The following is a 13171-nucleotide window of genomic DNA, read 5'->3' as shown; positions in this document are numbered from 1 at the left end:
AATTTTCGCTAGCTACATGGGCCTATCCCAACATGGCATTTTTTGTTTTCTAAGCCTTTTCCATTTTCTGGGCCTCAGCCTTTTTGCGGTCCATTTTCTATTTTTGAGACTTTTTTTGTTCCATCTTTGTCCAGCATTGTTTGGGCCAAAGCCTCTTCCAACCCATCAATATTTTCAGCCCGCTAATTCATAGGACTGGACAACAGAGAAATATATGAGTTTTTTTTAGTTTGCTATCAAAGCAATATTTGTTTCGTCGTACAATCATATATCATATGTACATCTTCATCAGATTATCTATACATAAGCAATAGCAACTAAAAGAATGCCATCTATATCAAACGACAGCGAAGCAACAAAGAAGATATACTGCCATCATAACTCCAACAGACAACTAATGTACACTACCTACGAGAAGGCCAAACAGAAAAGGAATCGCTGAAAAGATGATCACTAGCTTAGATATTCAGAGACCACTGCCATGTTGTCAATTGGATTTGGTTGCAACCCTTCCAGTTTGCTAAGAGCATCTTTCCAGCAGCATATCTTCTCATAACCTAAAAAGAGAACATAAACCAGCATAAGAATTTGAAACTTCTTGTCCTACCAAAACATTAGTACTTGTTTAAAACAAAGGATTATCAGCAAAAGTTATTTCCAGCAGCATATCTTCTCATAACCTAAAAAGAGAACATAAACCAGCATAAGAATTTGAAACTTCTTGTCCTACCAAAACATTAGTACTTGTTTAAAACAAAGTAGTAGTTTTAGCACACTAGTACATGTGACATGAAGTTTGGCTAAATTACAGAGATAAGTCCCACTATAACAGCAAGTCCTACTATAAAAGTTTCAACTAATGCTACTACTGATGCATGACAATATGTGTGTCAAATAGTTACTGCAATATTTAAATAATCTCTGGCAAGTTTCATCTAATGTTTCATTTAGATTTAGTTAATGGAAAAGACTCATCTCTGGAGTAGTTTAATTGAAAAGAATCTACAGAATACTCCAGTAATTAGAGTACACAGCTGAGATGCTGGAAAGAACATTGCACAGGCAGGACAAACTACTCCATCTCGGACCGATACTTGGACTTTGCTTGAATGGAGGACTTGACACGGTTACTGTCCAGTATCCTGCCATATAATCTCTTGCGGTCCTTTATGTATCGAGTCTGAAAGATATATATTTTTTGTGAGCAGTCAGCACAACAAAATCAACCAGAAACAATACAAGATGACTTTGATTTAGACATTTCAAACCATGCATGTTCAGAACATAAATTAGTACTAGTTCTCTATATATGGTGTTCATTTATTTCAGCATCATATATATGGACTTTGAATGTAAACAAGCAGCCAGATTTAATTTCATGCCAAAATTTCTAGATAAGGCACAGATTAGGTGATGGTTTAAACTATAGCACCAAACTGTAAAAACAAGCAAAGATTAGAGTTCCGCCAACTGTGCACTAAAGACACGCCAGTATTTTATCATTCTACTTATTATTATTTTAACAAGATCATTCTACTTATCTGAAATAGGCATATTCGTCAAAACTGGGAATTAAATTGGCACATATGACAAACTTAGCAAGAAATAAGCATTGAATGTTTCACATACACGACAAGGTTTAAAAACAATCATTCAAAGTTACAGCAGATCAAAGTTCCATTTAAGTATAAGGAACAATACTCATATTCAATCAGTAAGCAACTATGTCAAAATTAATTCAGATTTACTAATGTGTGTGTCAAATGATACATGCATCAAGCATAAGGCCATCAAGCATCATGCCCTTATCTGTTCAACAAGACAAGAACATACCTGACTTTGTGTTGATATGATCGATGGTTCTGCCATTGAACATCAGTCTGCATCATTGTTGATGATGGATGCCGCATGTACATGTCCATTTAGAAGTATACCATGCAAAATGTTACACAAGCAGGTATTAGCATAAAGTAGAGCTTCTATAGTACATGTAAACTTTAAATATGAAGGACCAAGAGTTCCGGAAGCAATGAATCTGGCATGGATAAACCAGGACATGATGAAACAAATTATTCCTGGTGCATTTAAACAGGAATATGGTGTCCACTTCATGCCCCCAAAATACGTTTGAGTGGCAGGACACGGCATAGGACAGGCCACTCCGTAATTAAAATACTGAACTGGGTTGTTAGAGCTAATTGTAGTGAAACTAGCAGAACGACAAACAAGACGAAAATATAAATACAAGGCCAACTAAAACTTGGGTTTAGTACACAGGTACAGTTTAAAAGCAAATCAGATCAACTATAAAATCATGCACCTGGGTTTTACTTATCAAGGTTTTTCACTTTCCATTTACACAACACAAAAACTAAATTGATTAGATAAGTTCAGAGAGATATTTGAGAAATCTAAATTAGAGAACTGGGCTGTGAGTGGAACTACGATAAATTAATCAGATTTAACAATTGCTTTCAGATTCTACTTACTCTCTACTGAATAACTGGAAATTACTACTCCAATAAGTAACAACTCCCTAACTCCATATAGAAGTTGGACACTGACTCTCAGTTATACTGATTCAGTCATAGCTGACATTCAGCTACTTTCAGAAATCAAATCAGCATCCAAACGCAAACTATGTGGCACAGATTTCACGTACCATGTACACATACGGTTCCGGGCGGCCACCAGTGCTCGCACGACGCAACCCTCTCTTCTGCTTCAGCAACCTGCAAATTCCAAACAGAGAGTCAGCAACAAATTTCAGAACATCTTCAGAGATGATAGTTGGATTAGCGGAAGTGTCCTACTCACCAGCCAGAGCCTTGCTAGTTACAGCGTTGTCGCCGACGGCGGCGCAGATGGCCGTCTCCGTGACCGGTGCCGACTTGGACCATGAGAGCGACTTCATGATCGAGTCCGCCCTCCGCACCAGACTCTCACAGCCACCGCTCGCCAGCGGAGGTCGGCGGCATCTCCCCGACGTGGCCGTGGACCAAGAGGACGCGGCTCCCATGATGGTGCTCCCTTGCTGGCCACCACGCTGCACCTCTTGCTCTCCTCCCCCTCCTCACAGTTGTTGATCTCGATCCAAATTCCCTTTCGCCTCTTCATCGGCTCACCTTGGAACAGCCTCCTGGTCGCCTACGCCAGTAACTAGATCCAATGACCAGAACCATCAATCAGCGCATCGCTGCAGAAGACGGACATGATGGACAAACCACGAACTAGCAGGCGAGGAGGTTGGTTACCGAGGCAGGCGATGACGGCGAGCACGCGGAGGGGGTCGATGGAGAGCAGCAGGATGCGAGGATGTGCATGCGCGGGCAGCAGAGGGGCTCGCCGAGGGAGAGATCCAGGAGGGGATGGGGAGGGAGGTGGCGGCGTGATTTGGAAGGCAAGGAGGAGCGGGTGGTGGCGCACGGGCGCTGGCAGCGAGATCGGCTGAATCGGGGGCGGGAGGTAGGTGGCGGCTGCGAGGAGTGCATTTGGATCGGGGGAAAGAGGGGAGAGGAGTGGAGTTAGGGTTTGGGTGCGGCGGCGAGAGAGGGGGCGGGGGAGAGAGGGGGCGAGGGAGTTAGGGTTTGGGCTGCAGGTGGGGGTATCTCTTATTTATTTATTTTTTCTATACATAGATGGGTGGACGGATGTGGATGGAGAGATGGATGGATGGATGGATGGGCGCCATGTCATCGATCCGTGGGACGAGTTCTGATTGGTTCGGAAAATTAATGATTTAAAAGTACTGAAAATAGAGGGATTTTGTGAAGCAACTATCAAAAATATTTTCTAGAAGGGAATCACACAAATTTTCACTAGAGTTAGACCACATTTTATGGATAAGGACCAATTTGTATGCATTTCTGATCTTTCTAGCTATTTTTAATCATTTTCCGAGTGGCAAACATGGTTTTTTTGTGAAGAACCAACCAAATATTTGTTGCAAAATTGGACTCCATCAATTTTCTAAAATACTAGTCCATATTTAATATACAATTGAGCAAATGGTTGGGTGTAAAAAGCTTTGATCCACCTCTCGTGAAAAAGACAAATTTCCGCCGATTCAGCTAGAAGCGGGTCAAATTTGAACTGCAGCCGCCTCATAGTTCGCTATTTATTTTTTACAAAAATCATTTCTAGGTACATAAGTATCTATTTAATCAGAGAAACACCAAAAGTTTTCCAAGATTCAACCACTAGCTAGGAACGGTCAAGCCCGCCGTTTTGACCGCATTTTGAAACGGGCATAAAAAATTCAAAAAAATCAAAAAATTGGGAAACCTTCGCATTGTGTCATTATATGTGGCCAAGTTCCCAAGAAAAATAACAAACTTGTAATACGACAATTATTTTAAAAAAGTGTTCTCGGAAATGAGCTATCATCTCTGAAGATTCATGGCTTTCAAGCCAAATGATCAATCTTATGGCCACATTCGTGGCATAGTTTGTTCAAATGATCTCATATTGTGCACAAGGGTGCATATTGGAATGGCAAACAATGTTGCCTAAGGAAGTTTTCATTTTCTTTGGACGAAAAAACCATTTTTAATTTTTCGAGTGCCCGAAAGGAGGTTTTTGTGAAGGAACTACCAAATAATTGTTGCAAAGTTGGACCAAATTGATTTTCTAAAATACTAGGACATATTTAATGCACAATTGACAAAATGGTTGGGTGTAAAAAGTTTTGATCCACCTCTCATGAAAAAGACAAATTTCCGCCGATTCAGCTGGAAGCGGGTCAAATTTGAACTGCAGCTGCCTCATAGTTCGCTATTTATTTTTTACAAAAATCATTTCTAGGTACATAAGTATCTATTTAATCAGAGAAACACCAAAAGTTTTCCAGGATTCAACCACTAGCTAGGAACGGTCAAGCCCGCCGTTTTGACCGCATTTTGAAACGGGCATAAAAAATTCAAAAAAAATCAAAAAATTGGGAAACCTTCGCATTGTGTCATTATATGTGGCAAAGTTCCCAAGAAAAATAACAAACTTGTAATACGGCAATTATTTTAAAAAAGTGTTCTCAGAAATGAGCTATCATCTCTGAAGATTCATGGCTTTCAAGCCAAATGATCAATCTTATGGCCACATTCGTGGCATAGTTTGTTCAAATGATCTCATATTGTGCACAAGGGTGCATATTGGAATGGCAAACAATGTTGCCTAAGGAAGTTTTCATTTTCTTTGGACGAAAAAACCATTTTTCATTTTCCGAGTGCCCGAAAGGAGGTTTTTTTGTGAAGAAACTACCAAATAATTGTTGCAAAATTGGACCAAATCAATTTTCTAAAATACTAGGACATATTTAATGCACAATTGACAAAATGGTTGGGTGTAAAAAGTTTTGATCCACCTCTCGTGAAAAAGACAAATTTCCGCCGATTCAGATGGAAGCGGGTCAAATTTGAACTGCAGCTGCCTCATAGTTTGCTATTTATTTTTTCCAAAAATCATTTCTAGGTACATAAGTACCTATTTAATCATAAATACATGGTTTGGTGGCGATACGTCGAGGTTTGGGCGGTGGCCGAGGGCCCCATCTCTAGAGCGCGTAAACTCGCATGCCCGCCGCGTGGTCATCGCGTGACCGTGGCGTTGCCATGTGTTCTGGGTGGCCTAGACATGTCTAGTGGGTTGGGCACTCCCCAGGTTGGTGCTAGGAAGAAAATTACAACATAAGATTCTCACGAGGAGACCGATCGATGCTCAAACATGAATTAGCAGCCAAGTGTTTGATTAGCGGTATGGGAAATGCACATGGCCAATGGGCGTGAGTTTTGGCTGAGGATGATCATCTACTAAGGAGAATGTCTTCACAAATTTTGAGCTCAAAAGGAGGATCCTAGGTGGTACTTGCTTTGCAAAGTACCACGCTGGACAAAAATATGAATGTTGAAGCTGGGCTCAAAATAATGAATGGAGTGAGCTGAAATTTTGTGAAGGATGGTTATTTGGGCATAGGAAAGCATTGTAGAAAATTGATACCATTGGGACATGCCAAAGTAGTACTTCCTTCACAATGCTCTTCTATGGACAGAAACTTGGGAAAACTAGTGAGAGAGATTGGATGAATGAAATGAGCTCAAAATTGGTGTAGGTAAGTTACTTAGGTATGGTCATGCGCTGGTAAATTTTCAGATCATTTGGGTAAGCCTAGCTAGTACTTACTTCACAAAGCTTCTCTCGAGGTAGAAACTTTGGAAATTTCCCGAGAAAGATTTACTAAGAAAATTGAGCTGAATATTATCATGTGGCAATGGTTTGGGTATGGAAGAGTGCCCGAAAAGTTTGAGGGTAATAGGAGGGCTCTATATAACACTTGCTTTGCAACGTGCCAATTTGGCCATAAAATATAAATTGAACCTGGGCTCACATAGATGATTTGAATGAGCTGCAATTTGGAGGAGGGTGATAATTTGGACATATGAAGGAACTGTATAAATTTCATGTCATTTAGAGATATAAAAAAGGTACTTCCTTCACAATGCTTCTAGGTGGACAAAAACTTTCGAAATTTGCTGAAGAAGATTTGCTAGGCAAATGGAGCTGAATTTTGTCATGCGGTAATGATTTGGATAGGAAAGAGTGCCCAAAAATTCCAAGGGCAATCAAGAATATATAAATAACACTTCCTTCATAAAGTGTTGTTGTGAACAGAATAGGAAAATGAATATTGTTGAATTAGTTTTGAACTAGGCAAGGAAGGATTTTTATATATTTGATGAAGATATGCCCCAAAGAATTTATGAGATTTTTTTGGGAATTTTGGGAATGATAGAAATATAGGTTGCTTCACAACCTAGGGCAAAAACTGCCACATGGACATGACACATAGGCAAAACTGATGAGATGGCGCCTAGTCATCACAACCCACCACAATATACAAGGCTATAACCATCTATATTGGTCATTAACAACTAGAAATAAGGCAGCAGACTAGCACTGTTTGCTTTGTGACCATTTCGTGTAAGGAAATTACGACCTTTCTGACCAAAATGGTTGCAATGGTTTAGGGTTTGGAGCCCCCTGAACAGCTTTTGACCAATTGGTCTAAAATGGTCATAAATTTATGACCAATTCTTCGAGGGTCACTAACAGAAGGTCATAAGTTGACATATTTCTTGTAGTGACACCACAATGTAATTGTTCGCACATGAACACGTCACCGTGTACCTCTAATGCCGAGGGTGATGCACCGCAGCTCACGTCGAAGGAGACCCGTCCGGAAGCGCGGTACGCAAGCAATCCGGCGGGCGCTTTTCAGGACCCGAAACCCCATGCGCCCGGGAGGGACCCCGTCTGGACACGCGACAGATATGGGCTGCCCTTGGTCGGTTCGCCCGCCCCTAGAGCCCCGAGGATCGCTGGCCTTCAATATGAAGAACGAACGAAGAACGAGAGAGAAAGAACATGGGAGAGATGTAAAACTAGGGTAAAAAGTAGATGGGTTTTGCGATTGTGTGTTGCTGTTCAATTGGCCGTCACCCCTTAGGTATATAAGAGGCGGCTGGACTTCCCGTGCAAGGAAAAAGTTTGGATTCACGTCCAAAACCCTAGTCAAATTCGTATTGGTTTTATTCGAACTTTCCAAAACTGTTTGGTTTAAACTGCCTGCACCATGCGTGCCCTTTTTGTGGCAGTAAACGACCTCCGGTGAAAAAGAGTCCAGAAGCAATCTTGACCGTTTCGATAAGGCGAACAACTTTCATGTTGAATGTTTTGCGATTCTAGGCTGTCTTCAGGGCTGAATCATTCGCACAAAACAGACTGTCACTCGCGCCACCCATCAGACACATGTCTGGTAGGGCGCGCCATATGTAGCCTCCTGACAGGACTGCATTCGAATGATTCTAACTTTTGCATAAGAACTTGGATCGAAACGATTTTTATATCAAAATCGATTGTTTCGACGAGACGAAGACAATCCGTGTAGATAATTTTTCCATACGAGGCAGTCTTGGGGGTGTGATCAGCCGAATAGTGTTCTGAATACAAAATCTCGGTATTTCGAACACAAGTTCGGTCTTCGAGATGAGATCGGATGGCGATGGCCCAAACATCAAAGTTTCTCCTTCTGACGATACGGAACTTTCGTACTTTGAGCACTTCTCCATTTGAAGCCATCTTAATTAAGTTCTTGATTGTGCCAAAATCTGGTGTCAATAGTAATGTTGTGTCCAAACGTCGTAATCATTCTTTACTAGATATTGTGCGATCTATGATGTCTCTTACTGATTTACCGCTATTGTTTTGGGGTTATGCTTTAGAGACAGCTGCATTCATGTTAAATAGGGCACCATCTAAATCCATTGAGATGACACCTTATGAATTGTGGTTTGGCAAGAAACCCAAATGTCGTTTCTTAAAGTCTGGGGCTGCGATGCTTATGTAAAGAAACTTTAACCTGATAAGCTCGAACCCAAATCGGAGAAATGTGTCTTCATAGGATATCCAAAGGAGACTGTTGGGTACACCTTCTATCACATGTCTGAAGGCAAGATATTCGTTGCTAAGAATGGATCCTTTCTAGACAAGGAGTTTCTCTCAAAAGAAGTGAGTGGGAGGAAAGTAGAACTTGATGAGGTAACTGTACCTGCTCCCTTATTGGAAAGTAGTTCATCACTGAAATCAGTTCCAGTGATTCCTACACCAATAAGTGAGGAAGGTAATGATGATGATCATGAAACTTCTGATCATGTTTCTACCAAACCTCGTAGGTCAACCAGAGTGAGATCCGCACCAGAGTGGTATGGTAATCCTGTTCTGGAGGTCATGTTACTTGACCATGAAGAACCTATGAACTATGAGGAAGTTATGATGAGCCTAAATTCCACAAAATGGCTTGAGGCCATAAAATCTGAGATGGGATCCATGTATGAGAACAAAGTGTGGACTTTGGTTGACTTGCCCGATGATCGGTAGGCCATAGAGAATAAATGGATCTTCAAGAAGAAGACTGACGCTGACGATAATGTTACTGTCTACAAAGCTCGAATTGTTGCAAAAGGTTTTTGACAAGTTCAAGGAGTTGACTACGATGATATGTTCTCACCCGTAGCGATGCTTAAGTCTGTCCGAATCATGTTAGCAATTGCCGCATTTTATGACTGTGAAATTTGGCAAATGGATGTCAAAACTGCATTCCTTAATGGGTATCTTAAAGAAGAGTTGTATATCATGCAACCAGAAGGCCTTCGATCCAAAAGGTGCTAACAAAGTGTGCAAGCTCCAGTGATCCATTTATGGACTGGTGCAAGCCTCTCGAAGTTTGAATATACGCTTTGATAGTGTGATCAAAGCATATGGTTTTATACAGACTTTTGGTGAAGCCTGTATTTACAAGAAAGTGAGTGGGAGCTCCGTAGCATTTCTGATATTATATGTAGATGACATATTATTGATCGGAAATGATACTGAATTTCTGAATAGCATAAAACGATACTTGAATAATAATTTTTCAATGAAAGACCTCGGTGAAGCTGCTTATATATTGGGATCAAGATCTATAGAGATAGATCCAGAAGCTTAATTGGACTTTTACAAAGCACATACCTTGATAAAGTTTTGAAGAAGTTCAAAATGGATCAGGCAAAGAAAGGGTTCTTGCCTGTGTTACAAGGTGTGAAGTTGAGTCAGACTCAATGCCCGACCACTGCAGAAGATATAGAGAAAATGAAAGTCATTCCCTATGCTTCAGCCATAGGTTCTATCATGTATGCAATGTTGTGTACTAGACATGATGTGTGCCTTGTTATTAGTTTAGCAGGGAGGAACCAAAATAATCCAGGAGTGGATCACTGGACAGCGGTCGAGAACATCCTAAAATACCTGAAAATGTCTAAGGATATGTTTCTCGTATATGGAGGTGATAAAGAGCTAGTTGTAAACGGTTACGTCGATGCAAGCTTTGACACTGATCCGGATGACTCTAAGTCACAAACCGGATACATGTTTTTATTAAATGGTGGAGATGTCAGTTGATGTAGTTCCAAGCAGAGCGTCGTGGCGGGATCTACATTTGAAGTGGAGTACATAGCTGCTTCAAAAGCAGCAATTGAAGGAGTTTGGATGAAGGAGTTCATATCCGATCTAGGTGTAATACCTAGTGCATCTGGTCCAATGAAAATCTTTTGTGACAGTACTGGTGCAATTGCCTTGGCAAAGGAATCCATTTTTCACAAGGGAACCAAGCACATCAAGAGACGCTTCAATTCCATCCATGATCAAGTCAAGGATGGAGACATAGAGATTTGCAAAATACATACGGATCTGAATGTTGCAGACCCATTGAGTAAGCCTCTCTCATGAGCAAAACATGATCAGCACCAAGACTCCATGGGTGTTAGAATCATTACAAGGCAATCTAGATTATTGACTCTAGTGAAAGTGGGAGACTGAAGGAAATATGCCCTAGAGGCAATAATAAAGTTGTTATTTATATTTCATTATATCATATTCAATGTTTATTATTCATGCTAGAATTGTATTAACCGGAAACTAAGTACATGTGTGAATACATAGACAAACAGAGTGTCACTAGTATGCCTCTACTTGACTAGCTTGTTGAATCAATGATGGTTATGTTTCCTAACCATAGACATGAGTTGTCATTTGATTAACGGGATCACATCATTACAGAATGATGTGATTGACTTGACCCATCGGTTAGCTTAGCACGATGATCGTTTAGTTTGTTGCTATTGCTTTCTCCATAACTTATACATGTTCCTATGACTATGAGATCATGCAACTTCCGAATACCAGAGGAACACTTAGTGTGCTATCAAACGTCACAACATAACTGGGTGACTATAAAGATGCTCTACAGGTGTCTCCAATGGTGTTTGTTGAGTTGGCATAGATCGAGATTAGGATTTGTCGCACTGAGTATCGGAGAGGTATCTTTGGGCCCTCTCGGTAATGCACGTCACTATAAGCCTTGCAAGCAATATGAATAATGAGTTAGTTGCGGGATGATGCATTACGGAATGAGTAAAGAGACTTGCCAGTAATGAGATTGAACTAGGTATTGAGATACCGACAATCAAATCTCAGGCAAGTAACATACCAATGACAAAGGGAACAACGTATATCGTTATGCGGTTTGACCGATAAAGATCTTCGTAGAATATGTGGGAGCCAATATGAACATCCAAGTTCCGCTATTGGTTATTGACCGGAGACGAGTCTCGGTCATGTCTACATAGTTCTCGAACCCGTAGGGTCCGCACGCTTAATGTTCGGTGACGATCGATATTATGAGTTTATGTGTTTTGATGTACCAAAGATAGTTTGGAGTCCCGGATGTGATCATGGACATGAAGAGGAGTCTCGAAATGGTCAAGACATAAAGATTGATATATTGGATGACTATATTCGGACACCGAATGAGTTCCGGGGATCACCGGATAATTATCGGAGTGCCAGGTGGTTATTGGAACACCCGGGGGGACTAATGGGCCAACATGGTCCTTAGTGGAGAGAGAGAGGGCCGGCCAAGGCAGGGCCGCGCGCCCCTCCCCCTCTAGTCCGAATTGGACTAGGGAAGTGGGGGCGGCACCCCCCTTTCCTTGTTTTCTCTCCCTCTCCTTCCTTCCCCCTTCCTCCTCCTAGTTGGACTAGGAAAGGGGGAGTCCTACAACTACTAGGAGGAGGACTCCTCACCTCCTTGGCGCACCTCCAAGAGCCGACCGGCCTCCCCCTTGCTCCCTTATATACGGGGGCAGGGGGCACCCTAGGACACACAAGTTGATCATTGATCCCTTAGCCGTGCGCAGTGCCCCCCTCCACCATAATCCACCTCGGTCATATCATCACAGTGCTTAGGCAAAGCCCTGCGACGGTAGCTTCATCATCACCGTCATCACGCCGTCGTGCTGATGAAGCTCTCTGTAAGACCCCGGATGTAATTTACCTTATCTGTTATCCAACTCTTGCCGTTTCTGGCCTAAGTTATTTCATTTCGTCGTTGTCAGGTTTTGTCTCCGTGTGTTGTTGTCTTTGTCATGCATCTCATATCATGTCATCATGCGCATTGCATTCGCATACGTGTTCGTCTCATGCATTCGAGCATTTTCCCCGTTGTCTGTTTTGCATTCCGGCGCTCCTATGTCCTCCGGTGGTCCTTTCTACCTCTTTTCGTGTGTGGTGGTTAAACATTTCTGGATTGGACCGAGACTTGTCATGCGGCCTTGGTTTACTACCGGTAGACCGCCTGTCATGTTTCATGCCATTTGGACTTCGTTTCATACTCCAACGGTTAACCGAGGGAACGAAAAGGCCTCGTGTGTGTTGCAGCCCAACACCCTTCCAATTTGGCCCAAAAACCCACCTAAACCTCTCCCATCACCTAGGTCGTTCGATCACGATCGTGTGGCCGCAAACCGCACCTCATTTGGAGCTCCCTAGCCACCTCTACCTCTATATAAAGCCCCTCCTCCGAAATCCCGCAGTCCAAACCCTAGCAAATTCCCCTCTCCGTCGCCGGACGAAACCCCCACCACCGGACATTGTCCAAAGCCCTCACCGCCGCCATGTGGCGCCTTCCGATTTGCCGAGACGCCCGTGCCCACTTCCCCGGGCCACCGCCCGGGTCGCCCCGCCGGGGCCCAGGCGGGGCCCTCCCGGCCCGGGTCGCCGCCCGCCGCCGCCTCGCACCAGCTCCGCCCCGCGCCCGCGCCATCAAGCTCCGCCGCCACCGCGGGAGCTCGCGCCTAACCGCCTGCCTCGCCCGCCGGCCGCCGCTGCCGACCTTGCGGGGTCGCCCCGCCCCGCCGTGACGCCGTCCCTCACCGCCCCAACGCCGCGCCCCGGCGAGCTCCTCCCTCCCTCGAAGCTCCGGCCGGTCCAAGGCTCTCCGGCCACCGTGTTTTCCATCTCCGGCGAACCCCATCTCCAGCCGGCGAACTCCGGGAGCCGTGCCGCTACAGTGCTGGATCTGGATCCATATCTAATCTCGGTTGACTTTTTCCTCCCGAGACCCTAGCTTTTAGCATTTTTCCGCATGCCATAACTCTGTATCCGTAGCTCTGATTCGTGCGTGTAGCATATCAAAATGTTTGTCTCGACGAGTACATCATTTCATCTCATTGCATCATTTTCATTTGAGCTCATCTTGATGCCCGAAATGCTGTTGGAAGAGAGCTATGTGTTGAATTCGTCAGAT

The 13171-nt window shown here is 43.1% G+C and overlaps 1 pseudogene; it reads right to left on the bottom strand.

Annotated features, from left to right (window-relative positions):
• Positions 1-2567: 2567 nt before the first annotated feature.
• Positions 2568-12882, bottom strand: LOC147991477 (uncharacterized; annotated as a pseudogene).
• Positions 12883-13171: the final 289 nt, after the last annotated feature.

Source organism: Triticum urartu, chromosome 1A, assembly GCF_056163025.1.
Source record: "Triticum urartu cultivar PI428250 chromosome 1A, HENAU_Tu73, whole genome shotgun sequence".
Lineage (NCBI taxonomy): Eukaryota > Viridiplantae > Streptophyta > Magnoliopsida > Poales > Poaceae > Triticum > Triticum urartu.
The sequence above is the reverse complement of the archived record's forward strand: the minus strand, read 5'-3'. Positions and strand labels throughout refer to the sequence as shown.